We start from the raw sequence: 12787 nt of genomic DNA on the forward strand, positions 1-12787 counted from the left end.
GAAAACGGCATCAACACAGCTATTCCATAATAATTACAGCAGTTTATTTGATCTTTACAATGAAGACACTGAAAAGGTCATTAAAAGCTTTATTTGAGCAGAAATAGTTTAAGGTTCTTGTGTTACATGGATCTCCCCAAAAAAGACTTTCTCTCAATCATTCAGCAACTGAGGGCACTGCTGTAGTCCAACACATATTACTGCTAAATAGAAATAGGGAACATTTGAACTCCCTGGGTGCTAAAGTCAAAGTTGAATAGTTACAAAATCTAGAGAGTAAAACATTTTTTCTAAAAAGCTGATAATATATTAGATATATGCAGCTATAATGGACTAAATATACACTGCAATATATCCCTACTGGCAAGTCTGCCTCCTGCTGCAGGCTAGAACCATATTATTCTCTACAAGCTCAAAGGAAACCACGTTCTGCATAAGAAAAGATTAAATAAAAGGCTATTTGTGTACACTGCCCTATTAGAGATTGTATTTTTACCATCACCACTTCCTGCATGTGGTACACACTATAATACCTTCAAACACAACGAACAGAACATTTCACCAGGCTCTTTCTGCCCTGCGCTCCATGTGTCTCATTGTACTCACAATTCAGTTCTCTGGCAGTAAGCAGCAAATAAATTACTAACCACTACTGGCTTTAGGAAACACAGCAATTTAGTATTGTAGAGAGCACTGTGTGAATGATACACGCAGTGGCTTTTGCAGATGAAAGGTGACAAGAACGTTTTTATTTGGAAAATATTCACAAGGTCTTTTCACACAACTGCGACGGTTCAGTGCAGGCACATTCCGGTGTCAGGGTTATGATGAAAGAACTGAGCTCCAACACAGTCTCAAACTAATGTGCCTAAGGCAACAGTCTGGTGCTGTATTAAGTGCAAATGCAGTACCCAGCACGGACATGAGTCACAAATTTGGCAGATTTTACAGCATTTGACGATAAAAATATGACAAAACATTCTTGGTTCCGAAGTGAGAAATTCTTTTTTATTACATTTTTTCTTCAAGATTTGCACAATACTTGGGACAACTTTGTGGCTAGACCATGCAATGCTGGGATTAGTTCTACTCTTTTGCTATACCTATTGTGCAATCTTAGAAACAGTGCCTTACCTCTCCCCTGCAGCAGTTTGTGCTACCAGATTTTAGTGGATATATTTAAAAAACTGAAGAAAACAAAGCATCATCCTAATAAACATACATTTCAGAAATACGTGCCATGAGCTAAGTTGTGTATATTTTTTTTTTTTTGGAGACTCCTCAAATACTTGCTAATAGACAGAACAGACTCATTGTCCTATCAGAGAGCATTCCTACATTTTCATTTGAAATGTTGAGATACCGAGATTCAAACATAAGAATTGCACAAATCTTTCTGCAGTAAGTAAAATAAACTACTTATTTGAACTCCATTTTATAAAGGTGCCCTTGGTAAAATAAAGTGTAACAGTAAAACAGGCATGGGCAGTGACTACTCACAATCTCCAGAACAGCTTTAATACACTCTGAAGTACCTACTCACAGCATGCCAGATTACACTATACAGGGATAGGAGCAAGGCCCTAAAAAACAGCCAACACTCAGGCAGCAAGAAAGATTTTCCAATACTTCAGCTGGAACTCACCACTACTTCCTACCAAAATAAGAAATGTATCTCATAGTCTAGGAATTTCTACTAGGAAGTGAAAAAAAAAATGAGAGGACATACAACTCTTTCCTATGCAGAAAACAAACAAAACCTTTGCAGTGGTTTTGTTGCACTTGCATATATAGGAGTTTCTTGGGCTTCTACAGATAATCCCTATTTTAAGAGCCTGAGTTTACCTGTGCCTGGTTTCAAGTTCCACAGATTTCACAACACTCTTCAACTGATTTCTCTGGTAGTAGTAGCAGCTAGACATGTCAACTTCTTTACAACAAATATTCTCTAATAGAGTGTGACTGAATCTACAGCTTTCTAATCAACCTCTAGTAGATTTTTCTCCTCTTTTATTTTAACTAAAAACATATTTATCAGAGAATACAAGAACTTCATTGTACATAGAATTAAAGAATAGCTGAGGGGAAGAGACATTTAGAGTAAATTGGAGTAAACTGGAGTAAATTGGACATTTCCTGGTTCACAAATCCTCAACTAAAATTCCAAAATGTACCTGCCAGAATGAAACCAACACGCTGACAACCTGGTGAAGTTCTGAGGAACCAACAACCACAAACAGCTGCTGCAAGTGGCTAAACTTGCTCCTAGAGAAAGATAATTTATTTCTCACTCTTAACATGATTCCTGCTATTTCAGCTTGTCTTGATTTCTACCTTCTTAAAGGGATGAAAACATCTACCATACCTTAAAGAAAAATACAACCAAACCAACAACCTAAATAAAAAGCAGCATCTATCCCAGACAACTGTAAAGAAATTACTATTCATAAATCAAAACCAGGAGTGCTCCAGCTCCCTTCACAAATATTAATTTCTTTTCACCATATTGCTGGAAGATGAAAATGCATTATTTCCTTTGTTTTACAGATGGCAAATTTGGTTGACAGAAAAGATGAAGGGAAGAAAAAATGAAATGAGTTTGACCATCTACCACACTTAGAACATCAAAAACTTTATTTCTGAGATCTTTTGCATTAGGTAGTAGTCAATACTTGGTTAGACCATAGCTACTATTGACTTAATTTTCAACTTCTGCAAGCAACCACTCTTTCTGCAGAAGCAAAAGGTCAAACAGTCTCAAAGCAGATATCCCCATGAGGAAAACACTTAGCATGTACTCATAAAAAGCCCACAGCTCACATAAAATCCAAAACAGACTGAAAATAGGTAATTTTCAGGGTCAGTGTTCAACTTCCTTCAACATGGGACCCTCTTTTCCTGTAACCTTCTTGTAAATTACAGAACTTCTTCAGCTTTTGCCAGAGGACTCTTAGAGCAGTAACCTGGACTGCACAAATGCCTTTAACCCCAGGCATTTGTACAGTTTATAATTTAAAGTGGAATGTCATCCAAAACCCCACCAACTCATGCTGCAGTTCTGCTGTGTGCAGCAGGGCAAATGAGCAGGGCTGCTCTAATACAGAGCAGACAGCATTTCTGGCACAGCACAAGGTCAAGGTTAGCCACACTGTGGAACACAGCAAGAAGTCATGCAAATATGGACAAGAAGCACTCGTTTTACTTCTTTTGCAACACACTCCTCCCATTTCCTTCCTCTACTTTCTCTGAAGTTTCCAGTCTCAAACAGATTCTGAGATCCTCCCACTGCAGATGTCACTCCACTCATCAAGATTACAAAAAAAAATATATTAAAAAAAAAAAAAATCAAAGCAGTTTGTTGGTATCACACTTCTAAACTCATATGGAATTAATTACTGTTTATGTCTTTCCAAGACACTGCAAAAACACATAAAAACGAACATTTTGTCAAAATATCCTTGCAGGTGCTATGTCAACCAACTGAATATTGTTTGGCATGTAAGACCTAAAAATTACTAGGAGAGCATGACAGAGGGAAAGAAGAAGGATCCCAAATCTCAAATATCTATAAATGACCTTTAAAATACTTCCACATGGATAACTGAAGAGGAAAAAACTAAAAAAAAACCTAAAAAGGGTGGTAGTCTCTACTTTAACATCTCATAGCAGTATTGAAGACCAAGTATCCAAAAAGGTCATTTTCAAAGGATGGGACACTCTCAAATTACTATTTAGATTCATGGACCCTAAACCTGTGTAAATCCATCTCTGTAAAGACCTATCCAAAAGAAGACACCAGGAAACCGCCAACAAAGCCCTGTAAGGTGCTGAGAAAAGGTAGAAAGCAAAAGAAGGAGAGAGGAGATTAATTATTTTCTAACTCTTGTACAGCTCCCTTCTAGGATGCTGAACTCCTTCCTCACTTTCCTCACTAAAAAAAAAAAAGAAGGAAAAAAAATCCTTAGGAATTAATCTGTTTACATAACATTATTTAGGGTGAAAAAACAATGTTGACAAACAGCCTGAACAGACAGGACAGCCCAACCCTGAAAACACATGAACAGGGAAGATGGTGCTTTGCAACAGGGATCCTTTAGAAAGATTGTATTTAAACAGAGAGTTGAGAAATGAAAGCACTGATGAGAAGGTACCTGAAGGAACAAGAAAGTAAGATCAAATATCATGATTTCTGTTTTTAATTTTCAAACAGAAATAGTTTCACAAGTCTGAAATCCTAAATATTAATTGTTTAGTAAAAGGAACACACAGGGTCAAGGAACTCTCTTTACAATATGCACTTTCTGACTTACAGAAATAGTACAGATGTCTATATTCAAGACAAACCTTCAGAACAGCAGTTCTACCAGCTGGAGATGATGGAATTCTCCATTACTTCAGAGAAGTTTTTGAAGGGCAGTGGGCTTGCTTAATAGTGAAGCATGTAGACTGGATACATGTATTACAAATGAACTTGCACAATCATAAGTCTTAAGTAATAAGTAACTTTCACAACAGGCTTGGAAAAAGGTGACTTGTTCTAGAAAAGTAGAAAACAGTAGGACATTTGATATCACAGTGGCATCCCAGACCGCCCAGGAATGGCAGAATCCTTATCAATAAGCCAGTATTACCTTGCAAAAAAAGACTGACCATTCCATTACCACTCAATCATATAATTTCCTCTCAGTAACCAAGAAAAGTGCTGCATGGAAAGCATTTACATTTTATGAAAAAACTGATTTTAAATTGAACAACTTTAAGTACAAAAGCTGGAAGTTTGTGGAACTTGCATAACACACACCTGATATTTTCATTAAAGAATGGTTAGGAATTACTTAAAAGCAGAAACTCCTCCCTGATTCTGAGAGACTTGTGTTGAAGCTCCTCTTTATGCATATAGACACACATTGCCTACCACAAAATGGGAAGGATAAGACATAAGAAATGAATGTTTAGGAATAGGGTTATCTTGGGTTATCTCCTGGCATTATAAACAAACAAACAAGCACTGCCTCTCCCAAAATAGTGACAAATCTTCCTTTCATAAGTCAGACATCAACCCTCATTTCAGTGTGGCAGGAGCAGCTACCACATAGTGACAAGGGGCATCATTCCTCCTGAACCACTTACACGATTTCTACAGCATTCCTTCAAGTGTGCCAGTAAGGAACTGAACTGCTGCCAGAATTCAAGATGAATCTGAAGGACACTTGTCAGTATTGCATTATTCTCAAGTGCATTTCTCTAGTCTCAGATTAACCCTTTGTCTTTTCATGGAGGATACTACCATTATTGCTCTTTCAGGCTGGCTGCTCTGCGAGGAATCACTAGAAAAAAAAATAGAATGGCTTGAATAAAGAATTGTTTTTCTTCTTCAAAGAATTCCAAATTATCAAAAAAAGGACAAAGTTCCTTTGCAGATGTTTTCAATATTCAAATAATTTCTGAATAAATTGTCTTATTGCTAATTATACTTCAGCTACTTTTCCTATTTCTCCTTCAGCAACAGAAAATAAGATTGTTTCACTTTCAGTTTCTCACTTACAAGCTCACTCAGAGTCAAACACCGGAAGAGACATTTTCCATTAAATTATAGCACAAGTAATGTACAGAAAACATAGATGCATTTGTCTTTCTTTAAAAAGAAATACCAGAAACTGCATTTTTAACAGACAAAATGAAGTCCAAAGAAGTCTTACTTATGCAACCAGCTAATCAGTAATTTAAGTATTTTTTTAAAATGACTTAAGTAAGAATCTGTATGGCAGAACTTGGTAGAACGTACCACAGCTTTACAAGACTACCACACACAGGCAGTACAAGAAGAATGCATCCTTCGACTATTAAAAATCAAATTAGTCAGGAAAAACACATTAACTACAACAGCTGAAATTTTATCAAGCCTTCAACAGTAAGTTCAGCAAGGAATCTCAACAGACTAAGTAAAATTAGAACATAATATATTCCTTACACTATTGAGCCAAGCTGCAGGTTCAGCTGGTCATGACCACAAGCACACTGCCCTAGCTGAGCCTGCAGGGAGCCTGGGAGGGACGAGATGATGGGGCCAGAGGGGCCTTCTGACCTCAGCTGGTCCATGGTTCTGTCCCATGAATCAGAAATGCAGCTGCTCTTTACCTCAGCAGCAGGATGGCTACAGGCTCTCTCCTCCTGCTGCCACATTCAGCATAGGACAGGGTCTGTGTCTTCTACATTCTCCAGAGACTTATGCTATGTGGTCAGGACAGCGTTTATTCTGACAAATCCTCACACAGCTGGCCAGAAGAACTGGGGCATCTTGTGAGTAGGGGTGCCATGCTCCAACCATGTCAGGACAACTGTGCAGAATGCAAACACCATATTCTCACTAAGGGAAAGACCTAGGTGTCAAAATAAACATTTACATGGAAAAGCAACCTCACCTCTTAGAATCAGACACAGGTAAGTTTCCAGAGTGCCTGAAGGGATTGCCCTTTATTCTCAATAGTCTCTCAAAATAAAGGAGATTCTACAAAGAAGAATTCTATTCCAGGGAAATAAAAGAATATGCTGGCCCAACAACTCTGGCTCTTAGGAACCCAAAACACTTCTTGCAAAATCCATTAGTCCTCCCTTTTAACCTACAAGTCTATAAACTTGAATGTTCACAGGTGCTTCCTCTTGAGTCTTTTTTAGGATGAGCTATGGGTTCAAAGGAAACACCTGCACAGCTTAGCTTCATATGATGCACTCTTTAAACTACATGGAGAAGTGGAGTTGTAAACGTCAGGTTTGATCTACAGGTTATTACTTAAAGATGTTGCTACATAAATATTTTTCAGTTAAGAAAGATTATTGCATATGCAGAATCTACCAGAATAAAACTTAAAAGCCTCTTTATCAGTGCTTTGACAAACATAAAATAAGCAAACCTACTGCCAAACAATTTTCAATCCCTCCACAGGAATCTACTTTCCCTCTGGAAACCTACAGATCTCCAAGACAAGAGATTTCATAACTATGCCATACGTTATTACTACAACCTCAAAAATTTCTATTTAAATCTTCATAAAGTAATGATAATTTTGCCAATCTAAAACCAAGAAAACCCACAACTTCTCTGCAGCACTGCCAGAAAGAACATGACTTAAAACACACACAAAGGCCCTTCAGAGGCTGAGAACAGATCAAGTGCCAACACCTACTCACAGTCCCTCAGTTACAGCAGGATTCAGGACAGGAGAAGCAGGTAGCTGGAGTGCTACCATTCATAAGGAAAATCTAAAGCAGTAGATGCAGGATAGAAAGCAATCTTGGCTTATTCATGGGTTCCCAAATGGACAACAGAGGTTTTTGTCCTGGCTAAATTGTGAAGACATGCAACATATTCAACAGGCTTTAATGCCACCTCTTGGCCATCACCAAATCTCGCAAAAATAACAACAAAATCATCTGTCAGCTCCTTTACAGAAATAATCTTTCTTCTGGGGATAAGAGATAGCAAGGGAACAGATGGAGTGGAAACAGAGAACAAGCAGAATACTGTTTGCAGACAAGTATAACTATTTAGGGCTGTAAAACTACAGTGAGTACTGCAGTTGACTATCATTGAAGTTTTACTGTGTCATCTGCAGAATCGAAGGGACTGGAAAGCAAAGAACCAGTTATTTTCAAGACAAAAACTAGAATTGTTTTTAATTTGCTCACAAAAGGTAAAATGGGTGTCAAGACACCTGTTTCTTCTTGAAGTCAAAAAATGAATAGATTAGCATTACCCACACATGAAAGAGAACAACACCAATGAAAGGCCCATTTTCCCTTCATTACTAAACTAGGAGTAAGAACCCAGATTAGTAAATTGCTGAAGAGTACAGAGCACCACAGAAGGTTGGTTTCTCTCAGTTACTTGTTTGTTGCACACAATATTGAAGGAAACAAACAAGAGGAAGACATTTCCATGAACCAGCTGAGAAAATTATTTGGCCGACACAGCCTGAAAGGTTTGATAGTCGGACACCTCTTAAATAGGAGAAATGCAAAAGGCCTGGAAAGAGAAGGGAAACCATAGGAAATGTCTTTACACATAAGCTCATTTCTGCTGTCATCAAACAATGCAACTTTTTAAGATCTACTACAGAACACTTGGAAATGTGTAAGGGTTATTTGGGGTTCATTGCACTGAATACATTCAGAGAGGAGGATAAAAACTGCCTTCTACCTGATGCTTTCCAGCCTCATGAATGTAAGATATAAGGCAAGGAAAGAGTTGTTCCAATACTCTCTATCTCCAGCAAGTTACTCAAGGGTAGAAAACAGGTGACCAGAGAAGAAAATATATAAAGTTTTCCTCCACAGAGTGCATTTTTAGTTTCTGCCTCTAATATAGCCCCTAATTCTGTCTCTAATGTTGCTAATGGCTTTTCTTAACATAAACCAGTGTGAAATCAACCCACTTGTGGCATTACCTAGAGCACTCTGTGCAGAAGCCATGGAACTGAGGAGCATTTATTCATATGCTGCTTGTGAAAGACAAAAGCAGTTGCAGCAGACATAAGGATCCTTCGTAAGATCCAGGGAAATAATCTAAAATAAACTAAGGCAAAGTCATACTCTCAAGGGCTTCATGTCTCTACATGAATATTTAGTCTTTAGGCAAGGTGGCAATAAAGGTCCTCGACTGCCTCCATAAGCTTACAGAAGAACTTTTAAGACTCTTGTATGTTCTGGAATAATAATGAACTGACAAAAAAACCCCTAAAGACGTTAGCAGAGCTCTGACTTTTGTTATTCTGTTAATAAAATCATTCAGTGTAATAACACAAAATGCAAGACTGAGTTTGTGCTAATATTTATTTCATACCATCTGTCACTAGAGTCTAATGATGCAGTTAAAAAATAGTTTGATTTGGAGACTAAATGACCAATCAACATTTATAATATTCCATCTGCAAGAGAACACAGAAAAGAAGAAACACCAAACAGTCATGCCCAGCCCATCACTTTGTAGGGGAAGATCAAAAAAATGTCAAAAGTAGGTTGTTCTGAGTGTGCATATTAACAGCCTGGTAGCAGGTTAATCATTATGTATTTTGTGATCAATAGTTTTTTCCAGTTTTAAAGAGGACCAACTGCACCAGACTCTCAGGCAATTTCATCAGCCTAAGATGGTCTAAACATGGTAAATCAGTCCAACAAACAAAATTTGTTTTCTTGCCTGTATGCCCAATACTGAGGAAGACGTTCTAGCTCAGTCATTTCTAGGTGCCTATATTTCCACTAAAAACTATCTCCAGGACCTTGCACCTAGTTAAGTGAAAGCTGAAACAGCTTTTGGAGTTTCTAGCAATTTAAACAGACATCTAAGGGTGCAAAGAAACTTATTTTTTGAGAATGACTGATGACCATTGATTTGTAAACATAGATATTCAACTTTCAGTGTATGTTTTTAATCCCATGGTTAAGGGGTAACATAGCAGTACCTCATGCAACTGATGCCAAGCAAACACAGAAGCTTCACACAAGCACTCATTTAGCCTGCTTATTAAAAGACCCTTTCCTCTAAGAAGTCACCAATTGTGCAAGCCTGTTGGAAGAAACTGCACACAGACTTCAGTTTGTGGCATGGGGCTTGCTTTCTTACACAACATCTGTCCTAAGCTTTAATGTCTGTAGTATTCTGAGTTCACAAACAATTCTGAATAATCCTCTGGGTGGGAGAAGAACACACAAAGAGATGGCAATAGAAAGGCAGAAATATTTATAATTGAAAGACTGAGCTGTCATCTTGGTGAAAGAACCAAAGGCTCTCTGATCAACTGCCCACACTCAGTGATTACTACAGAAAAGCTTGGAAATAGGAAAAGGGATTCACACACCACACACTGAATAACTTTGCCACAAGAAAGCCATCATGGTGCTCTGAGTGCCAAGAAAAACACTGGTACTCCTTGACATTTTAGCTTGCAAAACACATACAGAAAAGTAGAACTATTAAGGGGAAGGTGGAATGTAAAAAGACACAGACAGTCAAGGGGTTCACCATTACCTTCCCAGAGAAATATTCTGCTGTACCTCAAACCATACAACTTATTTGAACAGAGCAGTTCTCAAGCTTGCAGAGAAACCTACTAAATCCACAGAGGGTGAGATTAAGGTCCCCAGCTGATCAAACCACAAGGTCAGCAGGGAGTCTGAATTTCCACCTCAAAGAATGAAGAAAAGCAAGAGATACACAACACCTGCACAAACCTCAAATAAAAAGAACAGTTGAAACACCTTGACATGTCAGATAATGCTGAAGATCTGTTGCTCTGGGAACTTTTACCCAGTGAACTATAGCAAAGGATTACTGCAGAAGAAGGAAAAGAAAGCACAGGCTCCTTGCACTACACCATACCTGCACAGCAGCTCACCATGTCCCTACCTACAGTAACCAAGACTTGAGGACAACCAAGCTACCATCAACTTGCATACTGAAAAACACCCACACCCTTGCTGTTTCAAAATTAGAGAGAAGGAAGTGCCCCCAACCTCCAAATGAAGGCTTGTCAATAATTTGTCAAAATGAATTATTTTAATACTAGTTAATCTTATAGACATGATGATCTCACCCTTTCCTAGCATTCCAAAATTAGACAATTTTTTCCTGGAACATAAGTACATTTGGACTGCTCCACATCTGTCCAATAGCTTTTTGTTCCTGTAAGCATCACCACTCACTCACTTACTTTTCTCCATTAAAGATCTGTTTTATCCCATCAGTTACCTTGTAATTCAGGGGCATAGTATTCCCTTTCTTCCATATCACATGGGCTGCAGAAGAAAGGCGTGGAACACAGTGACAGTGTCCAGGCAATTTCCAAAGGAGCTCTACCCAATAATACCAATATTAAATAATTGACATTTAATATCAATATTAAATAACTGATACTGGAACGTGTTGCTTAGGGAGGTGGTGGAATCAACACCTCTGGAGGTGTTTAAAGAAAGACAGGACACGGCACTCAGTGCCATGGTCTACTTGACATGATAGTGTTTGGTCACAGGTTGGACTCAGCAATCTCAGAGGTCTTTTACAACCTAACTGATTCTGCAAAATATTTATTTTATTTGGGAGCTTAACGTAAAAAAAAAAAAAGAATCCTTTAATTTCTTATTGCATACACATTCTTTAGGGGGAAAAAAAAAGACCAAATTAAAAAAAAAACAAACAAAAAACCCTCCACCAAAACAAAAAAACCCAACCAAACAAGACTGAATATTATCAATGGTACCTCGAGAGTCTGACAGAAATCAGAATGAAGAACTGAGCAACTGAGCCTGGCATTCTCTCATTCCTTGCCCTTCCTTTGTTGCCTGCTGTCACCTGTGCAGCGCGAGTTACCGCGCTCCACGCACACCGGCGGCCGCCTGCCGCTGCCAGGGACGCCAGGGAACGAACGCGTTATCCCGCCGAGCTGCCGGCCAGCCCCGGCACCGACGGAGCAACTCCCGAGGCTGCAGGGAGCAGCCGAAATTCCCGACGCGGAGGCGGGGCGTGTGTGTTATGTGCGTGTGTGTCTGTGTGCCGTGTGTGTGTACACTGCCATGCCGCGCTCGGCACCCGCGCCCCGCTCGCCCGTGCCGCCTCACAACCGTCCCCGCACATTCCCGGCCCTGCCTCCCGCGGGACCCTCCCGTGGGCGGCGGGCCCCTCACGCCGGGCGGCGGGGCAGGGGCCGGGCTCGGCGGGCCAGGCGGTGACAGCGGCGGCCATGGCCCCCGCCGCGGCGCTGACGGGCTGACAGCGCGGCCGGACGGAGCAGGGCGGGAGGCGCGGTGCCCGCTGCCCGGGGGGACACGGCGGCAGCGCTGACACCGCCGAGGCGGGCACCGGGTGGGCGCTCCCCGGGCTCGGGGACAAGGGGGCGGCACCCTGCGGGCACCGGGTGGGGCTGGGGGTCCCCGCCGAGCGCCGGGAAGGTGCGCTCCGGTCCTTACCTTCTCCCGGGAGCACGGCAGCGGGACGCGTCCTCCTCCTCCTGCTGCTGCTGCTGCTGCTGTCTCTGTGGACGGCGCGGCCGCGGGGAATCGGGCAGGGCAGCGAGTGCCGCCCGCAGTGCTCAGGGGCTGAGGCTCAGCCGCGGCTCCGGGGATTGCAAACACCCCGCCCGCCGTTCTTTCCTTCTTTCTTTCTCCCTTCCTTTCTTTCCTTCCTTCACCTTCCTCGCTCCCTTCCTTCTCTCTATCCCTGTCTCTCCCTTCTTCCCTCTCTCCCTCCCTCCTTTCCTCACACCCCGCGCCGCCGCTCGGCTCCCCCCGCCCCCCTCCCAGCGGCGCTCCCATTGGCCGCGCGCCGCCCACGTGGGCCTCGCGCAGGGCACGGGACGCGGGCGAGCGGTGCCGCTGCCAACGACAGAGCGCTCGGGGCGGGGTGGGCAGCGCGGAGCTTCTCGCCATTCCCGGTGCCGTCCCCATCCTGAAGGAGACGGGCGCGGACGCCCGCAGGGCGACGGGAGATAACGGGCTCGCGGGACGCCACACACGGACGGGGCTGGGACGAGGACTAGGGCGCGAGCATTGCGCATGCGCGACGGGGGGGTTGCTGGGGGCGGCCGCGCATCCTCTTGGGCTGCGGCCGCTGGAACCTTCTGGAAATGGCGGCGGCGGCCCCGGCTGGTCACGGGGCGAGGTGGCGGACGAAAGCTTTTCCGGTCCGTGCCGCGGGACGGGAGCCGACCTAGAGCCACCAGCGCGTCTCGCTTCGCCTCGCTCGGTCCTGGCGCTGCCGCCCCCTCCCCGGGGAGGGGTTTTTCCGGCGGTGATGGCG

The 12787-nt window shown here is 42.2% G+C and overlaps 1 protein-coding gene across 1 annotated transcript in view; it reads right to left on the reverse strand.

Annotated features, from left to right (window-relative positions):
* The window catches only part of ANKRD12 (ankyrin repeat domain 12), a 59505-nt gene extending 47256 nt beyond the window's left edge, over window positions 1–12249 (reverse strand). Inside the window, exon 1 of the mRNA XM_064705859.1 lies at window positions 11959–12249. The gene's annotated coding sequence lies outside the window, so the exon portion shown is untranslated. The remainder of the gene's footprint in view (window positions 1–11958) is intronic.
* Window positions 12250–12787: the final 538 nt, after the last annotated feature.

Source organism: Zonotrichia leucophrys, chromosome 2 (assembly GCF_028769735.1).
Source record: "Zonotrichia leucophrys gambelii isolate GWCS_2022_RI chromosome 2, RI_Zleu_2.0, whole genome shotgun sequence".
In the NCBI taxonomy this organism is placed as follows: domain Eukaryota; kingdom Metazoa; phylum Chordata; class Aves; order Passeriformes; family Passerellidae; genus Zonotrichia; species Zonotrichia leucophrys.